This window comes from Dama dama, chromosome 15 (genome assembly GCF_033118175.1).
Source record: "Dama dama isolate Ldn47 chromosome 15, ASM3311817v1, whole genome shotgun sequence".
Lineage (NCBI taxonomy): Eukaryota > Metazoa > Chordata > Mammalia > Artiodactyla > Cervidae > Dama > Dama dama.
In genome coordinates, this window is record NC_083695.1 from 62,328,333 (window position 1) to 62,346,692 (window position 18,360).

An 18,360-nucleotide genomic window follows, 5' to 3' on the forward strand; every position below is an offset into this window, starting at 1 on the left:
CAATTCTACTGTCTCGTCAGTAATTCCTCCGAAGTCATTAGTTTTAACAGGAAGATTTATGCATTGCAAGAATAACTGTTTTTCCAAAATGATTGTCTTTAAAGACTTTTTCTTCATGAATAAATTTAAGAATTCTGCTTTCGTTTTTTTTTTTTTTTCTTGTTTGTTTTTATTTTTAAAATCTGCAATTCTGAGAACATCCGGGCTGTCTGGCCTAGCAGTCCTGAGCTAGAGGGGAAAGGCCAGTAGACGCTCCAAAGAGTCTGAGCTCCCTTGTAGGTGCTGGTCTTATAGAGACTGAGAAGAAACCTTTCAGTTTCTGGATCCCACTTTAGAGACCAAGAATCCCATTCTATCCAGAACTCTTCTTTCCCTCTCTTCCAACTTCCTCAATTTCCCCATTGCTGTCCTTTACACACATTCTCAGAGACAGCAGAACCTGTCCCACTGGAGTATTACTTCATCAAACAAATTGAAAACATTAGCCTGTGCTCTTCCCAAGTGTCTGAATTCCTTCTCAAACATAATGATTTATCTGTGGTCACTCCCGTTCTTTCAGCCTCTTGTCCAGTCTCTCCGAGGATGACGCATATCCATTACCGTTCGAAATGAACTTCTCCCAGCTTCATCACACTCCATGTATCACTAACTATCCCTGCTCTCTCTTTCCCTCCCTAGTGCATCTTTCCCCGTGGCCGATTAATATATGCAAATCTCTTCCATCCTTCATTTTTCTTCTAATGACTTCTTTTAATTGCTGTTTTATTTTCCTCATTCTCTGGTTGTCTTTACTTCAAAAAAAAAAAAAGGAAAGAAAGAAAAAAACTATATTACTCTTGGTATCTCCACTTCATCTTCTCTATTATCACAGCCCAAGCCTGTGCTAGCTTTTTTAAGAGTTAAGTCATACTTTTGGCCCATTTTAAGTTTATAATCAACCAAAAATCTTTGGATCATTTTTAAGCACTTGCCAAGCTAATCTTTCCCATCTTGATTTTGAGCAATCTGTCATTTAAACACAAAATTAACAAATGGAAGTTTACATGATTCCTACTAATGTAATCTGGTTTCTCAGTTATGTCATCACCAGCTTCGTGTCATTTCCCATTCACTCAGTCCACACTAAGCTCAGTTTGGGCTAGATCCTCTTGGATCTTCCATAGCTTTCCTGAATACCTGGACTAAGAGGGTCACTGAGCTACCCCATACTAACTTCACAGGGACTGTACCCAGAGGTTCCTGTGAACCCCTTTGAGACCCTGCCCATAATAGTCTACTGTAACTGCTCTCAATAAGATCACCAAGAATCTCCAAGTAAAGTGAATTTTTTTAAGTGTGCATTGAATTACATTATTTCTTTTTTTTTTTTTAAACCTCACTAGATCTCTCCGCTGCAATTTTCCTTTCTCACATTAGAATTTTGACTCCCTTGGCTCCCTGAACAGCCGTTTTACCAGCTTCTCCTCCTACGTTCTTTCCTTCATCCTCCTGCCTCTTCAATGTAGGTTACTCTCAGGGTGCCACTCCTGACCCGCCTTTCTACTTCTCTTTTTGTTCTACTTGCCCTTCTGGTGTGATCTCATCCATCTACCTAATGCAAAGAGATTCCTAAACCTTATGTCTGTGACACCTATATGAAAAGATAATGATTGGACTCACTGTGTACAGCAGGTAAAGTAAAATGTCTGCCTCTCGAGAGATGTTTCTTTATGACTCCACTTAATAGATTCTATATGGGCTGAATGTACCTGTGCACATATGTGGTATATAAAACTTAACTGTGCCAAAGATTATTTTTATCATTAAAAATATTGTTTACTCTTCTTAAAATTTTTTTTTCTAAGCTAGGTCACACAGAGCAAATAATTTATATTGTGGGTCATTAGGAAATGAGGCTAAAATAGCTAATAATAATTATAACTAATGACTATTCAATTTGAAATTATTAACCCAAAAGTCTAAATAACAAAAAATAATAGTGTAGCAGATACTGTCATCACATTGACATCCTCTCAACACTTTCCATTCAATACATGCAACTTTTAACCTGTGGAGTTTTTCTCAACCCCTACAGGGCAGTCTAGAAGCACTAAGGACCCTGAGAGCAGTCTTCAACCCATGACAATTGAAAGCTGAAGGGTAAATACATATGCCAAGTGTGGTAGGCTAAAGAATGTCCTCTGAAGATATCAGGCCCTGAAATTGGTGAATTTTATGTTTTAGAGCCAAAGGTATGATTAAGGATCTTGAGATAGGGAGATGATTCTGGACTGTCCAGGTAGGCCCTAAATGCAGTCACATGTGTTCTTAGGGGAGCCAGGCAAAGGGAAATTTCACGCAGACAGAAGTGGAGACCTTGTGGCCACAGAAGTGGAGAGTGCAGTGATGTAACCACAAGTCAAGAAGGGCCAGCAGCTACCAGAAGCAGGAAGAGGCAAGGAGCAGACTCTCCTGTGGAGCCTCTGGAGGCAGGATGGCCCTGCTGACTGCATGATTTCAAGGATACTGATTTCAAACTTCTGGCCTCTAAACCTGTGAGAGAATAACTTTTCATTGTTTTCAGCTACCAAATTTGTGGTAATTGTCACAATGGCCACAGAACACTAATATACCAATATTTTTTACCCATAAGTACACCAATGTCCTCACTTCTCAAAAGCAGAACAACTGAGGCATATTCCGTTGTCTCCAAGAGTCTGTAGAAGAGTTGAGCCCTACCTGCAGGGTTACCCACCCATCAGCCTACTCTATTAGTGACTTTCTCTTCTCAGTCTCGCTGGCTTATTCTTCCATCAGAGGTTCCAGGTCTCTCCTTCAAGATAAACCACATACTCTCAAATCCTTCTATATTAGTTTCCTGGAGTTGCTGTAACAAAGTACCATAAACTGTGTGGCTTAAAACAAAAATATTTATTCTCTCACATTTCTGGAGACCATAAGTTGGAAATACAGTGAAGGTGTTAGTTCAGTTGGTTCCTCTTCAGGGCTCTGAGGAGAAGTCTGTTTCATGCTTCTTTCCTAGCTTCTGGTGATGGCTGGCAATTCATGGTGTTCTATGGTTAATAAATGCATCTCTCCTCTCTCTGCCTCCATCGTTGCATAGCATTCTCCCCCATCTCTGTGTCTTCACGTGGCCATCTTCCCCTCATATAAGAAACACTAGTTTCTTATATAAGAACTCCAGTTTCATGACATTGTCACAACTTGGTAACATCTGTAAAGATCCTATTCCCAAATAAAGTCACATTTCTACATTCTGGGGAAAAGAATTATAACATCTTTTGTAAGGCAATACTTCAACTCGTAACACCTTGACTCAGGGTCAAATTTAGGGACCCCTAACCTAAGACAATTATCACTTAATAAGCATTGTTAATAAGCATTTTTATTAAGCATTTTGATTTCCCAAGCATAAGCATTTTTATTTCCCTAAATATAATTATTTTTCCTCAGTAATCTTATGATATTGTGTCCATTTCAAAGTTAATAAATCTGAGGATTTGATATTATGGTGTAGTCAAGTCTGTGTTTTACCAGGCGGGAAATGTAATAAGATGCCAGTTCTACCAGTGGGAATGGTTTTCAGTGAAAGAGATCAAATACCTTAAGCTCTTTTTTTCCCCCTCATCTGCAATATTATAGATCAGGAAACAAAGAGGGATTTTCTTAGGGTTGTGATAATCTTTTCTATTTGAGATTTTGTTGATAAATTTAATTTCTAAGACCTGAACGTTTCCTCTTTCTTTACTTGCATTGTCTGTTCAGAGCCACTTTGTTTATTCATTGCTTTCCAGAATCTTTGGGAAAGGGGGAGTAGATTCCACACACAAAGTCATGTCCAGTTTCTGATAATCCCTTTGGCAGCAATAGTTGCTCCCTCTCTCTCTGTACCAGACTCTGCTAGGAGCTCTCTGTGAAAGAGTGTTCTGTAAAACAAGGACATATTGTCTCTGCCTCTGTTCTGAAGCTACTGGTAAGTACCCTGCACAGGGAAGAGACCATAAAATGAAACTAACATCTTAGGTACCTTGTATATCACAATGTGCCCCGGCTTATTCTAATATTCTCTACTTCATCTTTCACCAAAGGCCAAGTCCTTCCTCTGGTTACAAGTTTGGAAATACTTCCACTTATGGGCTTATCCGCATATAGTCCTAAAACCTGCTTAGGTGGCATTTATGCTTCTGATTGTTTCCCTTCATTTTCTAAACTGATACTGCTATTTATTATTTTTTAATTGTTTATTTATTCAGCTATACCCAGTCTTGTGGGCTTCCCAGGTAGCACTACTGGTAAAGAATCCGCCTGCCAGTGCCTGAGACTCAAGAGACCTGCATTCTATTCCTGGGTCAGGAAGATCCCCTGGAGAGGGAAATGGCAACCCACTCTAGCATTCTTGCCTAGAAAACTCCATGGACAGAGGATCCTGGTGGGCTACAGTCCATGGTGTCATGAAGAGTTGGACACGGCTGAGCACACACATACATTCTACATACCCAGTCTTAGTTGCAGCAGGTGGCAGCTTCTATCTTCGTTGCAGCATGTGGGATCTTTAGTTGATTAGTTGTGGCATTCGAACTCTTAGTTGCGACATATTGGGATATAGTTCCCTGACCAGGGATCAAACTCAGACCCCCTACATTGAAAGCATGGAGTCTTAGCCACTGAACCACCAGGGAAGTCCGTGTTGCTAATAATTAAAATCCTCTCAGGTGAATAAATTGATGCATAAGTGAAATAAGTAGATATTTATGAATAGATTGATGAGAGATCTTGATGATCCAAAATGTCTCATCCAACATCTGTCACACCTGAAAGAAGAGAAAGTCTGCCCCGAAGGAATCCTTCTCTTGGGCTCATTAGGAGCAAAAGGACTTTTTAATATCCAGAAATTATGGGAATGAGTGGCTTCTGGAGGTGGCAAAGATGGGAAGTGGAGGAGGAGTAGAAGGTAAGCGAAAGAGGCGCCAAAACAGCTAGGTTTTAAACACCAGGTGCATGTATGTCATAACATCATGATAATTTCAGTAGGCACATGAGTTATATATTTCTGCTTAACAAATTACTCTAAAAGCTATCAACTTAAAGCAATAATAAACATTTATTATTTCACATAATCTCTGTGCATCTGGAGTTTAGGAGCAGTTTAGCAGGATGGCTCTGCTTCTGGAAGTTGCAGTCTTAACTGTTGGTCAAAACTACAGTCATCCGAAGACTTTACTGAGGCTCAAGGATTAACTTTTTTTTTTCTTTTTTAAAATTTATTTTTAATCAGAGGATAATGGCTTTACAATATTATGTTGGCTTCTGCCACACAACAATGCAAATCAGCCATAAGTTTACATATGTCCTCTCCCTCTTAAATCTCCCCAGAAGGATTACCTTCTAAGATGGCTCACTCATATGGCTCTTGGCAGGACGTATCATTCCTTACTTACTGGCTGTTGGCAGGAAGCTTCAGCTTCTCACTACGTGAACTTCTCCATAGGGCTGCTTGAGTGTCTTCATGATACAGCAGCTGGCTTTCCCCAGAGCAAGTTATCCAAGAGAGAGAGAGCAAGGGGAAAACTCTAATGCCTCTTAAAGATCTTAGTCATGGAAGTCATCACTTCCACTATTCAGTTTGTTAAAAATGAGTCACCTTATTTCAGACCACTCCCAATGATAGGGGAATTAGAGTATACTTTTTTGAAGAGAAAATATCAGAATTTGTGGACATATTTTAAAAACATCAGTTTTGGATTCAGTGAACATTTACTGAGCATCTTTACTGGGACCTGAGTAGGCACTGGATTTCAAACACAGATTATTTTCCTATTACCCAATGCTAAAGAAATCAGAATTTTATATAGATGAGATGATTTTAGAATACGGGACGTTACATGACTATGATAGGTTTAAAGTTGAATGGATGTGTAGGTGAGATTTAAATCATGGACAGCATGAGAGACTGATTTTCTACTGAGAAGATAAGAAAGATTATTTTGTAACCTGTGTGACTGCCCATTCATTAAACCTTGTAAGTCCTGAACTGAGAACTAATACCGAAGTACAGGAGTCATAACTAATTCCATCTTTTAACCTGAGACACCTGGGTCATTACTCTGTATTTATAAACAATAAATATTTACTGTTTTTTGGATTATATTTAACTGATGAATTGAGGTGAATCCTAGGTATAAGTTTATGTACCCCCCTTGCTTGTTGTAGATTTTGATTATTCTGGGTGTTTTCTGTTACTTATTTCTTTGACATGGTCAGCTCTTTGGGATTTAGAACAGTCACTGGGGCACAGACTTGAGCCTCATGGCCAGATTCTGCCAGAGGAATAGTTTTGTTTGGTTAAAATTGTGTGTGTATGATACTTTTCATTGATTTTTTAAATACCTTTAAGTGGACCATATATTCACTCGGTATTTAGTCTCTAGTTCCCCCACCAGCCCCAGTACTTCTGTTATCCATCAGCCTTATTGGTCCCTAAAGATGCTTGAGTATGAGACATGCATCTTTTTTTTTTTTTTTTTTTTTTGAGACATGCATCTTGATTATTTTAAATCTCAGGATTGCATGGCATGATATTAGTTCAGCCTACTCTTACTCACCATCCCAAAGGTGAACTGTTTTCAGTAGATCAATCACTTTAGGTCAAAAGTACTGTTTTGGTTGTTGTTTAGTTGCTAAGTTTTGTGACCCCCTGAACTGTAGCCCACCAGGCTCCTCTGTCCATGTGATTTCCCAGGCAAGAATACTGGAGTGGGTTGGTAACTATCTCCTATTTAGCTTGGTCAGTATCCATTTGCATTCTGCTAAACCCTTGTTTTCTCTCCAGTTCTTTTTTCCTTTCCCTTCTTTTCATCATTCTTGATGAATAGTCCCCTCTTCCAGTGTCTCTCAATTGCCACATCCCAAATGGTATATGGAAAAAAGCTTGAGGATAACAGTGCCTACCAGTGAGTGAGATGGTATACAGCACCTGACTGCAAAAGGCGTGGTTAACTTAAGAAACAGTCCCTCCTCCTTTCTGGCAAATAACTTCAAGACCTTCTGTGAGGCTCTTTTCATAGCTCTTCCACTTTGGTTCTCTTTTCCAATCTTTATTGTAGGTTCATTAATTTATCCTTTTATTAATTCACCCATGTAACAGATATTAACTGGCCACTCAACTATCAGCCAGTGTCCAGGCATGAGAACAAGAAAACGATACCACCCCTGTGCTTGTACGGAGAAGGCAGTGGCACCCCACTCCAGTACTCTTGCCTGGAAAATCCCATGGAGGGAGGAGCCTTGTAGGCTGCGGTCCATGGGGTTGCTAAGAGTCAGACACGACTGAGCAACTTCACTTTCACTTTCATGTATTGGAGGAGGAAATGGCAACCCACTCCAGTGTTCTTGCCTGGAGAATCCCAGGGACGGGGGAGCCTGGTGGGCTGCCGTCTATGGGGTCGCGCAGAGTTGGGCACAACCGAAGTGACTTAGCAGCTGCGCTTGTAGGGCTTTGGTCTACTGGTGGGAAGCAGATATTAGTCAAACAAACCACCCAGATAGATGTAAAGTTTTCTAATTCTAAAACTTTTGGTTGTAATTAGTGCCGAAAAAGAGAGAATATGGTGTTAAGACCTACTATGATAAGAGACTATGGCCTCATCAAACAGGTCATACGAGGCTTTTACTAAAGAATTGATGGCTGAGCTGAGATCTAAAGGAAAGAGGAGTTAACTGTGTGTATGTGTGGGTGGTGGTGGTGGCGGTGGTGATGGTCATCGTTGTCTCAGAATTTTTAGCAGGTGGAACAACATATGCAAAGCCCTGTGATCAAAGGGAACAGAGACTGATTGCCCATCACTTCGCTGCTCTCTTGCTTTTTCTTTCTTAACTTCTATCCTTTCTTTTCCTTACTTCCTCCCCTTGTTTCTTTCTTTTTCCTTGAATGCAGAGTTAACACCTTCCTCAGTTCTTGACACATTAGCATTATTCATCCATGCAGAGACTCTGTTACTTTCTTATTTATCAATATACTCAGTTTTATCCCTTTTTAGCAATTCCTTTCTCTCTCTTCCATATTCAGCCATTGTTTGTATAGATTTTTAAAATTTATTGATGTTCTTGAGAAAGGCATATTTGTTTTGTATATATGTATTATTCATCTATGTAAATGATTTTGTTTTCTTATTCTCATTTCTTTTTTTCACTTGGCACTGGTTTTAATATAGTTATTCTGTGTATATCTGTGTATCCTAACCTTGCTCTGTGTATATCTGATCTGTTGTTGCTAATTGTTCATAGTTCTTCATCTTGTTTATTACACATTTACGTCAATTCAGAATTGTCTCGAATTCTTTTCCACCTCACAGAAGAACAACAACACGCCTTAATGCACACTTTAATGAGCATCTTCTAATATTCCTCTTAAGGACCTGTGAGAAATTTCCTTTGAAGGATATAATCAGAGGAGGAATTGCTGGGTCACAGGTTATGCATGTACTTGATTTGACTAAGTCATGCCAGCTGGATCACCAGAATAACTCAGCTGTCAGAGGTTTTCTGTTATATGGTTACCTCATCCCTACTGCCCTCCAACAGAGCACCCTAGAATCTTCTATTCGTTTTTTTTCCTCCTGTATTCTGTTTATCCTTCACGCATCCATTGTGAGCAAGCCACAGGGGTTCTCTTCTCTCCCCAGTGGCCTAAATCCAGAGCCAGTTTATCACAACCCCTTCAGGAATTTACAATACACAATTGTATACTAAAGATAATCACCAGCTCCTAAAGGAGGTTTCTGTTGTCCATTTTGTTAAACATTTAAAACCACATGAGATGGCCTATAATTTGTATACTTCTCTGTGGTGTCCTTTCAACTCACAAATATTTATTAGGATTATCTCATCACTAAGGTGGACTAGAAGCAGGTTGAACCAAAGAGATTTTTTACTTAATCTCAAAAGAAGAAATGTAAATGACTTAAGTAATATGGTTGTGGGGTGGGCTGGGATGGAGAAGGAGGTAGGTCCACCTTCATTAGTAGTACTTTTGAAAGAAAAGTATAATAGTTGGAAACAATTAAAGACAGTCCTCTTGTAAAGTTGCAAACTTTTTTTTAAGAGATAGGATCTAGCTTGGTGAGGGTTTAGGATGATGGGCACTTTCACACAGTGCTGGTAGGAAATGTAAAATTGTACAACCTTTTCACAAAGCAATTTGAAAATGTGTATCAAAGGACAAAACTGTGACACTGGACAGTGCAGAAAACTGGAAGGCATCATCTTGACTAAGTTATTAAAGTTATTGTTACAAGTATTGGGAATAAACTAGTATTCTGTACCTCCTGCTACCAGGCCTGAGGACACAACATCACTTCAGTGGTATTCTTACCAAAAATTCATAACCTGGATTGAATTATGAAGAAACAATTAAGCCAAACCTAAACTGAGGGATCTTATAAACAGCCAGCCAATCTTTTTCAAAACTATCAAGGTCATTCAGAATCAACTACTTAATTTACAGAGCCCTGATCAAATTAAAATGTGAAAATTTCAAAATTTCCTTGAAAATGATGAAGAATTTCAAGACAACAATGACAGAGCATTAAATCAGATGTGCAGGGCAGGACATGTACAACTGGACAGATAACCCAGAGGTCATGAAAGACAAAGAAAGACAGAAACTGTCCTGCATTGCAGGGGTAGAAGGAGACATGAAAACTAAAAGGAATGCGTGATCCTACACCGGATCAGTCACATTAGCAGGACAAACGGAACAATTTAAATGAGGTCTGTTTCTTAGTTCAATTCAGTTCAGTCACTCAGTCATGTCTGACTCTTGACGACCCAATGGACTGCAGCACACCAGGCCTCCCTGTCCATCACCAACCCCCAGAGCCTACTCAATCTCATGTCCATCGCATCGGTGATGCCATCCAACTATCTCATCCTCTGTTGTCCCCTTCTCCTCCTGCCTTCAATCTTTCCAAGCATCACGGTCTTTTCCAATGAGTCAGTTCTTTGCATCAATCAGGTGGCCAAAGTATTGGAGTTTCAGCTTCAGCGTCAGTCCTTCCAATGAATATTCAGGACTGATTTCCTTTAGGATGGACTGGTTGGATCTCCTTGTAGTCCAAGGGACTCTCTTATTCGCTTCTTCACAATTCATAGTTATGATATGTGTTTGGAAATGCATTTCAGACTATTCTTTTAAAGAATTACTATTTAATCTGTTTTAAAATATCATAAAGGGGCTTCCCTGGTGGCTCAGTGGTAAAGAATCCGCCTGCCAGTGCAGGAGACATGATCTCTGGTCTAGGAAGATCCCACGTACCGAGGAGCAACTAATCCTGTGCACCACAAACTACGGAGCCCACACTCTAGAGCCTGCGAACTGCAACTACTGAGCCCATATGCTCCAGCTACTGAAGTCCATGTGCCCTGGAGTCTGTGTGCTACAAGAGAAGCCACCACCATGAGAGGCCAGTACACTGCTACTGGAGAGCAGCCCCTGCTTGTCACAACCAGAGAGAAGCCCACACAACACTGAAGACCCAGCACAGGCAATAAATAAATGCACAAATAAATAGAAATATTTTAAAAATAAAATATCATAAAAAGGGAAAGTATGTTAAAAAAAAACCCTCCATCATTCTCTTTTCATATCTATCCTTTTTAATTTTTATCAAACTGGAGATGCTGGTTTTATGCATCATCATAGTTATGATATACAATTATGTTTCTCTACCTTTTATCTAATGTTGTTTTGTAAAATGACCCCATATTTCTATATTTTATCATTTTAATCAACTTTGTAATATTTCATAGATAAACCTAGTTTTTTGTACACTTTCTATATTATTGACAATTTAAGTGATTTCTCACTTTTAACTGTTAAGACATTTTGTTACAGGCCTTTTTGTGTAGCTTTTATTTATTTTTTTGTGTGTGTAGCTTTTATTTTATTATTTTGAATTATTTTTTTATGACACATTCCCAGGAGTAGGATTGCAGTGCCTCTTGATATGTGGCATCAGTTTGCTTCCCCAAAGGATCAGTATGCATTTCTAGAGCATCTTATCTCTCTCTTGGTTTGTGGCTGTCCTGCTGTGGTTTACCAAACGGCAGTTGCTTTGTGATCTTACTATCATTCATTTCCCACATGTGTCTCACCCTTGTGGTTAATCTGCAATACACATCTTCTCAATACTTGTATTCTAACTATAATCCGCAACCTTAGTCCTAGCCACTTCTTTTACTAGCTAAGGCTTTACCAGGCATGCGTGGAATTTAAATCATTTCTGGAAGTTGAGGATGATTCAACGAAGAGGAACTCAGAAGAGTACTTAGAAGAAACAGCCAAAATGTAGGGGGAAAAAATGGAAACAATAGAGAAATGAGACCTAAGGAAAAAGTATTTCTTTTAAACTCCTGAAAGGTTAATATGAAGGTGACTAAAAGAGCAAGGCAGTGATCAGATATGGGTTTATTAGAAAGTGCTTTGGTTGCAGCATGGGGAAATGTTTGAATGTGGCCCCAAGGGAATGTGGAGAAACTGGTTGGAGGTTACTTATGTCACCCAGGGAAGAGATGATGGTGACTTAGTCTGGGTGGGTAGCTATTGTGAAGTGAGTACATTTAGAGGATATTTACATTAAATCCTTAGACCTTATCCATCTTATAGCTGAGAGTTTGTAAGGATCTCAGCTATCTACTTTCAGAAGATCTAATGTAAAACATGGTGAACTACAGTTAATAACATTCTTTTATATAATTAAAAAAAAACACAGATATTCAGCAGGGTAACACAAACAGACCTTAGTGACTGCTTGGTATTGTAGTCGCTCAGTCTTGTCCAGCTGTTTTGCGGCCCCATGGACTGTAGCCTGCCAGGGTCCTCTGTCCATGGGATTTTCCAGGCAAGAATACTGGAGTGGGTTGCCACTTCCTCCTTCAGGGGATCTTCCCAACCCAGGGACTGAACCCTTGGCTCCTGCATTGGCAAGCAGATTCTTTTACCACCTAGCTGTCTGGGGAGCCCAGACTAGGTATATTAGCCTCCTAAGGCCGTGATAACTAATTACCACAGATTTAGTGCTTTAAAACAACAGGAATTTATTCTCTCACAATGCTGGAGACCAGAAATCTGAAATCAAGGTGCTGGCAAGGGGACTACTCTGGTGGCTGTGGTGAAGAATCCACCTGCCAATGCAGGAAACACGGGTTTCCCAGGTCCAGGGAAGATCCCACATGCTTGGGAGCGACTAAGCCCATGCACCACAACTGCTGAGCTGATGCTTTAGAACCAGGAACTGCAAGTGTTGAGTCCACGCACTACAGCTACTGTAGCCTGCATGCCCTAAAGCCTGTGTTCTGCTGCAGGAGAAGCCACTGCAATGAGACGCCTGTGCACTGCAACTAGAGAGTAGCCCCTGCTAGCTGCAACTAGAGAAAGCCCATGGGCAGCAACAAAGACCCAGCACAGTAAAAAATAATAAATAAATAACATTAAAAAAATTATGTTGGCAGAGTTGGTTTCTTCTGAAGGCTCTGAGAGAGAATGCACTTCATGCCTCTCTCCTAATTGATGGTGTTGCCAGCAATCCTTTGTGTTCCTTTGGCCTATAGATGCATCATTCAAATCTCTGCCTCCATCTTCACGTGGTCTTCTTCCCAGAGTCTCCATGTGCTTTCTCTTTTTTTACCACTCATTACTATTTAAATTTTTTAATTTAACTTTTATTTTATATTGGCATATAGGTGGTTAACAATGTTGTGTTAGTTTCAGGTATATAGCTAAGTGATTTAGTTATACATACATATATATGTGTGTGTGTGTTTATACATATATATATTCTTTCTTTTTCAGATTCTTTTCCCATATAAGTTATTACACCTATTGAGTAGAGTTTCCTGTGCATTACAGTAGGTCCTGTGATTATCTGTATTATATATAGTAATGTGTATATGTTAATCCCGAACTGTTAATTTATCCCTCCCGCAGATATGGAATACTTTGTGAATTTGTGAGTCATCCTTGCACAGGGACCATGCTAATCTTCTCTGTATTGTTCCAGTTTTAGTATATGTACTGCAAAAGCAAGCCCTTCTCTTTTTTCTTTTATAAGGACACCCATCACAGCTACTTATTAGCTCTATGAGGAAGGAGGAAGCACAGCTGGAATCAAGATTGCAAGGAGAAATATCAATAACCTCAGATATGCAAATGACACCACCCTTATGGCAGAAAGTGAAGAAGAACTAAAGAGCCTCTTGATGAAAGTGAAAGAGGAGAGTGAAGAAGTTGGCTTAAAGCTCAACATTCAGAAAACTAAGATCATGGCATCCAGTTCCATCACTTCATGGCAGATACATGGGGAAACAGTGGAAACAGTGGCTGACCTTATTTTTCTGGGCTTTAAAATCACTGCAGATAGTGATTGCAGCCATGAAATTAAAAGATGCTTACTCCTTGGAAGGAAAGTTATGACCAACCTAGATAGCATATTAAAAAGCAGAGACATTACTTTGCCAACAATGGTCCATCTAGTCAAGGCTATGGTTTTTCCAGTAGTCATGTATGGATGTGAGAGTTGGATTATAAAGAAAGTTGAGCACCAAAGAATTGATGCTTTTGAACTGTGGTGTTGGAGAAGACTCTTGAGAGTCCCTTGGACTGCAAAGAGATCCAACCAGTCCATCCTAAAGGAGATCAGTCCTGAGTGTTCATTGGAAGGACTGATGTTGAAGCTGAAACTCCAAAACTTTGGCCACCTGATGCGAAGAGCTGACTCATTTGAAAAGACCCTGATGCTGGGAAAGATTGAGGGTGGGAAGAGAAGGGGACGACAGAGGATGAGATGGTTGGATGGCATCATCGACTCGATGGACATGGGTTTGGGTAGACTCAGGGAGTTGGTGATGGACAGGGAGGCCTGGTGTGCTGCAGTTCATGGGGTCGCAAAGAGTCGGACACGACTGAGCGACTGAACTGAGAACTGATGAGGAAGGGAGTATGTCTAATCCAGGATTATCTCATTTTGGGAACCTTATCTTAATTATATCTGCAAAGACTCTTTTCTAATAAAGTCACATTTTTAAGTCCTTGGAGTTAGGACTTGGACATATCTTTTCCAGAGATAAATTCAACCCACTACACATGGCTAATTGGATAAGAAAGAGGGTCATATAAGAAAGAGAATGACTCTTGGGTTTTAGGTGTGAGCAACTAAAATATTGTCATTTGGTGAGATATGGAATATTATAATAGGAGCAGATTTGGAGAAGGCAATTATGAGTTTAGACTTGGAGGTACTGGGATGGAGGTGACTTTAAGACCACCAGGTAGAGATACTGGGTATACAGTTGGCATATAGGATTTGGAGAAACTGAGTGAATGGTGGTGGTATGTATTAAGATGGAGAATGCTGGAAGAAAACTAGGAGAGACTCATTTAATCATATTTATTATGTCTGTTATTGTTGTTCAGTCACTAAGTCATGTCTGACTCTGTGCGACCCCATGAACTGCAGCATGCCAGTCTTCTCTGTCCTTCACTATCTCAAAGTTTGCTCAAATTCACGTCCATTGAGTTGGTGATGGTATCTAATCATCCCTTCCTCTGCCATCTTTTCCTGCCCTCAATCTTTCCCAGCATCATGGTCTTTTCCAATCAGTCGTCTCTTTGCATCAGGTGGCCAAAGTATTGGAGCTTCAGCATCAGTCCTTCCAGTGAATATTCAGGGTTAATTTTCTTTAGATGGATGGTTTGATCTCCTTGCAGTCTACAAGGACTCTCAGGAGTCTTCTCTATCACAACAATTCAAAAGCATCAATTCTTCAGTGTTCAGGCTTCTTTATGGTCCAACTCTCATATCCATAAATGACTAAAAATATCTATATGTAAATACCAAGAAGGCATTTGGATGATAATGTTGGAGCTGTTGATACAAACTCTAGAGTCTTCAGTTGATAGATGATCATCTAAATACTGAGACTACCTGGGTTAAAGAGGGTTGAATAAGAAGAAAAGAGGGTTCAGAACTATTCCTTTAGGAAATTTCAGTTAAGAGGGAAGAAATTCTTCTTGCCTTGAGGAAATTAAGAAGTAGTAGCCGTAGAGGTAGGGGGAAAACTGAGAGAGTATGGCAACAATGGAGTAATGAAAACTGAGAGGAGCAAAAGTGTTTCTTTGAAAAGTTTGAAAGTCAGATGCATGAGTATTTCAAAATGGAGGGGTGATCAACAAATGAATGCTGTTGAGAGATTAAGCAAGATGGAGGCTGGAATTTCTCTCTTAAGTTAGGGACAGGGAAGTCATTAATGAGAGTGGACACCACAAGCTAGAATTGTGGACACAAGCTAGAATGGAGTAAATTGGGGGGCAGAGAGGAGTGAGAAAATAGAGACTAGAGACATCTTTAAAATATTATTCTTTGGAAATAAACTTACAGAAAGTTACAAGCATAAAAATAATACAAGAAACACTCATATCATTCCCAGATTTGCCTAGTGTAACATTCTTAAAAATTTTTTTGAAGTATGGTTTATAATATCGTGTTAATTTCTGCTATATAGCAAAGTGACTCATACACACACAGACACATATTCTTTTCTGGTTTAGTTTATCACAGGGCACTGAACATAGGTACCTGTGCTATGCAATAGGACCTTGTTTATCCCACTGTTAACATTTTATCCTACTTGCTTTATCCCTTATTCTGTGTATATGTGTGTGCATGTGTATTTTTTAAGCCTTTGAGGGTAAATTACATATATCATGGCCTTTTATCCTAAATACTCCAGTGTATGTTTCCTAAGAATAGAAATTTTTTCTTATAGAATATAGCAATTGTTAATTATAAACATCAAAATTTTTATATTGACACCTTTATTTAATCCACTACGCATAAGACAGCTGTGTTGGCTGATCTAATACAGTCCTTCATAGAATATTTTCTTTTTCTCTACCTAATACAAAGTCCAGTTTAGGGTCAGGTATTACATGTAATTGTCATATTGTTTTAATATTTTTTAATCTCAAACATGTTCACAGTTTTTCTTTGCCTTTTATAATTTTACCATTTTTTAAAAAATTTTTGAAGACTAGAGTATGCCCCCTACCACCATTACATTTTATAAAAGAGAATTTTCCTCATTTTGAGTTCATCTGATGCTATTGTGTGAGTATACTGAGGTTGTACATCCTTGGACACATTGTATCCTTCTCAGGGTATCACCTCTAGAGGTGCACAATGTGTGAACATCCTTTTAAAGAAACTTTAGCTTAGGGAAGCAGAGAGATAAGGTTGTAGCTACTAAGGCAGTATTCCTCAGCCTTGGTTATAAATTAGATTTACTCAAGTGGCTTTTAATACCAGTGTAAGGGCTCCTCCTCCAGAGATATTGACTTAATTCTTCTTGGGTGTGGCCCAGTCATCAGGGTTTAAGAAAAAAAAAATTCCCTAAATGTTGCTGCTAATGTGCAGCTAAGTGAGAAACATCACTTAATCGATAAGTGTGGTGATGGTGGTGATTTAACATGATAGAAGGTAAAACTGTTTGGATGCTGTTTGGAAATTCAGTATAACAAGAAAAAATTAATGATTAAAAAAAGATACAAGGAGTTTTGAGGCCTTTTTTGGAGGTCTTTGTACTCTCCTTGAGTACAATTATAGCAAAATAATAATATTGGATAATGGTACCATGCTTCATCCTTCAATAATGAAGAGTGGGTCACACATAGAATATGACTAATTATATATTTTGAAAATTTCTGTGAAAGTCAAATTTTCCTAGAAATATAAGAATCCAAGTATACCAGTAGTTTTTCATAGTTTGTTTTCATGTTGTTTAGTCACCCAGTCATGTCCAGTTCTTTGCGACCCCATGGATACAGCACGCCAGGCCTCCCTGGCCCTCATCATCTCTCAGAGTTTGCCCAAGTTCACGTCCACTGCATCGGTGATACCATCCAGCCATCTCTTCCTCTGTTGCCCTCTTCTCCTTCTGCCTTCAATCTTTCCCATAATCAGGGTCTTTTCCAATGAGTTGGCTGTTCACATCAGGTGACCAACGTATTGGAGCTTCATATTTTAACTAGGGTAATATTTTATGGCAGAGATTGAGAATATCCTTTCTCATCATAATGAGTTCATCAGATTTATAGGAATGTTCAGGGATGTATTATTTATGCCTAGAGTGGTAGTAATGTAGTAAGTGGTGTCAAAAGTTCTATGTCAAACACTTAATGACCACAAAAAGAATATGCTACACCTTGAAAGTAGATTTTGTACTTCTTTGTAAGATAGCTTATGATATTACTTATCAGATAAGACAAAATTTTATTGTTGAAAGTGGGAAGTATAACCACTAATCACTAACAAGAATTACTAATGTTATTAATTATGCAGTACTATTATTGTAGACAAAGTTACAAAATAGAAATGTGTGTCAATTTTGAAGTCTGCACTGAGAGAACAGAAGGGTTGTATGGGCTATTATGGTTCATAAAAGCTTCTTGTATTGACCATGAGGAAGGAAGGAAATGAGCTAAATAAACAACTTGAAGAAACTTGATTTTAAAAATAGTATGATGTTCATAGAGGGAGAAGTAGAGTGGTTGCTAGAAAAAATAACAAGTTAGGGAAGTTTGACAGCAGGAAGAAAATTGCAGAGATAAATTCTCTAGGAAGAGAGGAAAAAAGATGAAAAGAGAAAAGATTGAAATTAAATTCTCGTAGCTACCCTCATCTTTACCATTTTACTGTACAACTATACTTATGTCTAGCTATCTCCTACATTAACTTTTTTATTGAGGTGAAATTCACATAAAATAAAGCCATTTAAAAATGTGCAATTCAGTAGCATTTAGTACATTCACAATGTCATGCAACAACCACTTGTATCAGGTTCCAAAACATGTTCATCACCCCCAAAGGAAAACCCTTTATCTATAAGACATTCCTGCCCTATTTTTCCCCTCCCCCAGCCATTGACAATCACCAATCTGCTTTCTCTATGGATTTACCTGTTCTGGACAGTTCATATAAATGGAATTACACAACATGTGATCTTTTGTGTCAAGCTTCTTTCACTTAGCTTAATATTTTTTTGATATTCATCTACTTTGTAGCATTATCAATATTTAATTCCTTTTTATGGCTGAATAATAGTCCACTGTGTGTATATGTCACATTCTGTTTACCAACTCCTCTACTGATGGACATTTGGGTTGCTTCCATCTTTTGGTTTTTATGAATAGTGCAGCTCTAAACATTCACCTACAAAGTTTTGTTTGAACATCTGTTTTCAATTCTTTGGGGTATATACCTAGGAGTAGAATTGCTTAGTGGTAAAGAATTGCTTAGTGGTAAAGAACCT

The 18,360-nt window shown here is 38.9% G+C and overlaps 1 non-coding gene across 1 annotated transcript; it reads right to left on the reverse strand.

Annotated features, from left to right (window-relative positions):
• Nucleotides 1-12,978: 12,978 nt before the first annotated feature.
• LOC133070860 (U6 spliceosomal RNA) lies at nucleotides 12,979-13,081 on the reverse strand. The gene has a single exon (XR_009696264.1). It is a non-coding gene; the product is annotated as a U6 spliceosomal RNA (small nuclear RNA).
• Nucleotides 13,082-18,360: the final 5,279 nt, after the last annotated feature.